Here is a 5,276-nt window from a genome sequence, read left to right as displayed (position 1 = left end):
TTCTCTGACTTTTAAAATGCAATACATAATGTGAGTTTTGATTTTGTGTGTGTGTGTGTGCAAAAATTCAGTGCATTTATGGTATTAGATATTTGCAACATTATGTCTTCTCACTTGCAGATAAAACCAAGTAGTTTTAATTTATATGAATTGATTACGGATGCTCAATACATTCTTCCACCTCATGCAAAGAGTTGACTCATTGGAAAAGACCCTGATGCTGGGAGGGATTGGGGGCAGGAGGAGAAGGGGATGACAGAGGATGAGATGGCTGGATGGCATCACCGACTCGATGCACATGAGATTGAATAAACTCTGGGAGTTGGTGATGGACAGGGAAGCCTGGCGTGCCACGATTCATGGGGTCGCAAAGAGTCAGACACGACTGAGCGACTGAACTGAACTGAACTGAAACAGTAGACTTTGTAAATATTCCTTAATCCTTACTGTAATCTGCATCCCTTTTTTGGGTACTGTTGCCTTATGGGCTAAAGTGTCTTCCAAAAATATTGTTACTATGAAGTTAAGATTTCTTTTTTTTTAATCGTGAATAATATTTTATTTAGTCATTTCTGTTTACAACTGAAACTCTGTGAATTCAAAACTAACATCCTTGCCCCTGAGCTTCTTATAAGACACCAGAAAGTATTTCAACCTTGGGTTCCATGTTGTTTGGCTGTGCTTTATCCAAATGGACCTTTATGAGTAGGCTACTGTCTAACTTCTTGTAGATTCTCTTGCCCACAATCTCACTTGGGAAAACCAAGTCCTCCAGGATGGCGTCATGCACAGTGGTCAGGGTGCGGCTCCTGGGATGTTTTTGCTTATTTTTCATAAGGCTTATTCAAGTTGGCTTAGGCAGAATTCTCCTCTGAACAATGAAGACGACATGCTTTCTACTGAACTTCCTCTCCAGCTCACACATGAGCTGCACCTGGATTTTCTGGAAAGACTTCAGTTGTGGAACGGGAACAAAGATGATGATAGCTTTCCAGCTACCGCAAACTTCAGTTTCCTTGGCGGCCATGATGTTCAGCTCCCACAGCTGGGCCTTGAAGGCTGAGTTCATCTCCAGCTCCAGGAGGGCCTAGGAGATGCTGGACTCAAACTCATCCGGCTTCTCACCATTGGGCTTCACGATCTTAGCACTGGAACCGAACATGGCCTCGACCTTGCAGATGCGGCCAACACTTGTTGCCACTGCCAACACTAGCAGGCCTAGGAAGAGCTGAAGTTTAAGATTTCTTTCTTTTTTTTTTGATAGTGGAGAGGTTTTATTTTATTTTTTTTCTCATCTTTTATTTATTTTTTAAAAATTTATTTATTTTTTTACTTTATATAAGATTTCTAAACTTCAGAAATATTAACTTGGAAGCAGTCAGTCCCCTGACATTTTGAGTAACTCCCCTCCTATATTTCTATGTTTACCAATAGATTTAGAAATCGTCTTAAAAATCATGGTGATTTATGTTGCCAACTTTATATTATGCTTTATGCCACCACTTTTTTCTTTTTTTTATGGAAGTATAGTTGATTTACAATATTGTTTTACAATATTATATTACTTTTAGGTTACAGCAAATTGATTCAGTTATACATACATGTAAATATTTTTTTCAAATTCTGTTCCATTATAAGTTATTACAAGATTTTGGATACAGATATATAGTAGGTCCTTGTTATCTCTTTAATGTGCAGTGGTTTGTATCTGCTAATTCCAAAGTCCAAATTTATCCCCCTTTCACTTTTGGTAACTGTAAATTTGTTTTCTAAGTCTATGAGTCTATTTCTGTTTTGTAAATAAGTTCATTTGTATCATTTTCTTTTTGATTCCACATATTAGTGATACCATATGGTATTTGTCTTTCTCTGATTTAATTTAGTGTGATCATCTATAGTTCCATCCATGTTGCTGCAGATGGCATCATTTCATTCCTTTTTTATGGCTGAATAATACCTATTGTGTATATATACCACATCTTTATCGATTCCTCTGTTAATGGACATTTAGGGTGCTTCCTTGTCTTGGCTAAAGGAGATCAGTCCTGGGTGTTCATTGGAAGGACTGATGTTGAAGCTGAAACTCCAGTACTTTGGCCACCTGATGTGAAGAGCTGACTTATTTGAAAAGACCCTGATGCTGGGAAAGATTGAAGGCAGAAGGAGAAGGGGATGACAGAGGATGAGATGGTTGGATAGCATCACCGACTCAATGGACATGGGTTTGGGTGGACTCCAGGAGTTGGTGATGGACAGGGAGGCCTGGCATGCTATGATTCATGGGGTCACAAAGAGTCGGATATGACTGAACTGAACTTGTCTTGGCTACTGTAAATAGTGCTGCAATGAACACTAGAGTGCATGTATTTTTTTGAATTAGAGTTTTCTCCAGATATATGCCCAGGAGTGGGATTGCTAGATCATATGGTAGCTCTATTTTTAGGTTTTGTTTTTTTAATATTTCTTATTTTATTTATTTGGTTGCTTAGTTGCAACATGTGGGATCTAGTTCCCCAACCAGGGATCGAACCCAGGTCCCCTGCATTTGGAGTGTGGAGTCCCAGTCACTGGACCACATGGGAAGTCTTTTTAAAAACCATTTATTAGAGACAAAAAAAGATGAAGTTATTGCTTAAGCTCCTTTACACACAAATTATATGTTTTTTAAAAAGATCACAGAACAGGGAATTTTACACCCTTCCAACTAAATGTTTTTCAGAACAAAATTAACTCCTTTGCTTAAAGTCAAAAGAATGAATGCTAAATTCTAAAATTATAATAGGGAGTAGACAAAAAATATTCCCAAGAGAGATGTAAGAAAACTGAATTCACATTTTAAAATTCTATAATATCCACAGAGCCTTAACTCTGTGTATTGGCTTCATGGTAAGTTTACTATTTGTAACAAAAGTGACAAAGTCAGAATTATCTGTCCAATGTCAAAGCCCCTATTGGTCAAAACTGCAAAATATAAAGAATCCACTCTAATTCTGATCCTCTATCCTCTGAGTATTCAACACCTGACCTCTATGGCACCCTGTCCTGAACTGTCTTCTAAAGCATCACCCCATCATCCTGTCCCAGTTAAACCTACCTATGGAGAGAGTAACATGGAAACTTACATTACCATGTGTAAAATAGATAGCCAGTGGGGAACTTGCTGCATGTCTCAGGAAACTCAAACTGGGGCTCTGCATCAACCCGGAGGGGTGGGATGGGGAGGGATATGGGAGGGAGGTTCAGAAGGGAGGGGATATATGCATACCTATGGCTGATTCATGTTGAGGTTTGACAGAAAACAAAATTCTGTAAAACAATTCCTTCAATTGAAAAACAAAACAAAACAAACCTACCTATGCTATGTTCAATCCTTCAAGCCAGCAGTATGGGCAGAGAATCTGATCAATAAAACCATAACGATGTGTTTATGGAGCATTCATGGGCCAGCACAGATTTGTCCACTAACGTAAGTTAGCAGTGGCCTCTAAAAGAGCCTTTAGCAAGAGGCGTGGCCACATGACCTCAGTAGTGAAATACACTGAGCGCAGGAGAAGACTAATGCTTCAGACAATGAAGTGCAGCCTGAGGCACCCTTGACCCACTGAAAGAGGGGGTGACCAGTAGATCTTTGGATATGTGAGACTAAGACTCAGGAGATAGATTTGGGCTGGAAGAACTAGACTTGGGACATTAGCACATGAATGACCATTACAACCACGGCAGCCGGAGTACTTCACATTGTCCAAGAAAAGTGTCTCAAGTGAGAAGACAGTCGCTCACCTCGGTTCCCAGCAGCACCCTTTGGTTGGCCTCTCTCTCAGAGCCTGCTGCCATTCCTGCCACCTCCAGTCTTTCTCAATTCAGCAGCTGGAGGGGTCCTTTTGGCGACTGATTCTTTTCCTCAAAACTCCCCAGAGACTACACCCATCTCATTTGAGGATTCCCAGGTGGTGCAGAAGCCACCTGCCAATGAAAGAGACCCCAGAGATGCAGATTCAATCCCTGGGTCAGGAAGATCCCCTGGAGAAGGAAATGGCAACTCGCTTCAGTATTCTTGCCTCATGCCAGGCGCTGGTCCCAGAGACACGGGCAGGTGACATCCCTGATTTCATGAGACTCATAAGAGCACATCTCAAGCCGGAGAGCCCAATGCTAAGCCTCCTCTCCCTGCCACTGGAGCTGCGAGTTGAAGCACGCTCTGCTTGGAGCTCCGCAAAAAGACTGCCTGAAACTGAGGCTTCACTCTTCACGCGGCCCTAAACCAGCCCAGTGGCCTCACTGGGTGCTTACTTCCCTTCTCTTTCATCAGGCCTCTGGGTGGGTTCCCCCTATTTTTAGATTTTTAAGGAACCCCCACACTGTTCTCCATAGTCTATGCTTTCATCTTTGTTACATGAACTATCTATCACGGCACTGACGGCAGCCTCTCACCTCCATGTGAGTGCACACTGGGCTCGCCACGATGCTATCCCCAATCCGTGACAGGTGCCAGACATGCACTTAATTAATATTGAATGAAAGCTTGATGAATGAATGAGTGAATGAGAGCCCTGTATGTCTGAAGTATCAGGAATTCTGAATTAGTCAGTCATTAGCCTATGGTGTTCAATTAAGCATCACAAACAATTTAGACTAGGCGGTGCCTGTCCCAGTGGGCAAGCAGTTCGCTAGGAATTGTTTTAAGGGACTGAATGATCTACTTTATAAATTTGATGTGTGTTCTTTGGTTATGATTTTTGGGGCCAATGTTTTCTGAAACCAATTAATGTCTCGGTTTGAAATGACAATTATGTCGATCTCATGGGTAGGTGATATTTCCTCCCTAAAGTAGAGGAGGGTGAATATTGGTGTCTATTTTGGAAACCAGACAATGAGGTGATGGCATGACAGCTGTGTTATCCTTGAATCCAGGAGAAGAGGTAATAATAAAGTAAACATGGATGTGCTAGGTCATGAGTATATATCCTCAGGTCAGGTCAAGCCAAAGACAGATGCAAAGAGGCCAGCGGAGGTCATGGGAATTTGAGCTCTCATTCGCTGCCTCCTCTGTCCTATTGAGGGCAGCTTGGAGGGGATTTTGAAATGCAGAGGGTAACCATCCTTCTCTCCTAGCAACCAATAAATGGATTTTTCTAGAGCTCAGGGTGAAACCCCAGAGATGTCAAGAATAAAGGACCATTGTCACTTGTGATGCCATCCAACCATCTCATTCTCTGTCACCCTCTTCTCCTTCTGCCTTCAGTCTTTCCCAGCATCAGAGTCTTTTCCAATGAGTT

The 5,276-nt window shown here is 41.7% G+C and overlaps 1 pseudogene; it reads right to left on the bottom strand.

The window, feature by feature from the left end:
* Positions 1-561: 561 nt before the first annotated feature.
* LOC133237389 (small ribosomal subunit protein eS7-like) lies at positions 562-1,177 on the bottom strand (annotated as a pseudogene).
* Between the last annotated feature and the right edge of the window lie 4,099 nt (positions 1,178-5,276).

Source organism: Bos javanicus, chromosome 24 (assembly GCF_032452875.1).
Source record: "Bos javanicus breed banteng chromosome 24, ARS-OSU_banteng_1.0, whole genome shotgun sequence".
NCBI lineage: Eukaryota > Metazoa > Chordata > Mammalia > Artiodactyla > Bovidae > Bos > Bos javanicus.
Note: the sequence above shows the minus strand (reverse complement) of the source record. Positions and strands in the feature narration are given on the sequence as shown.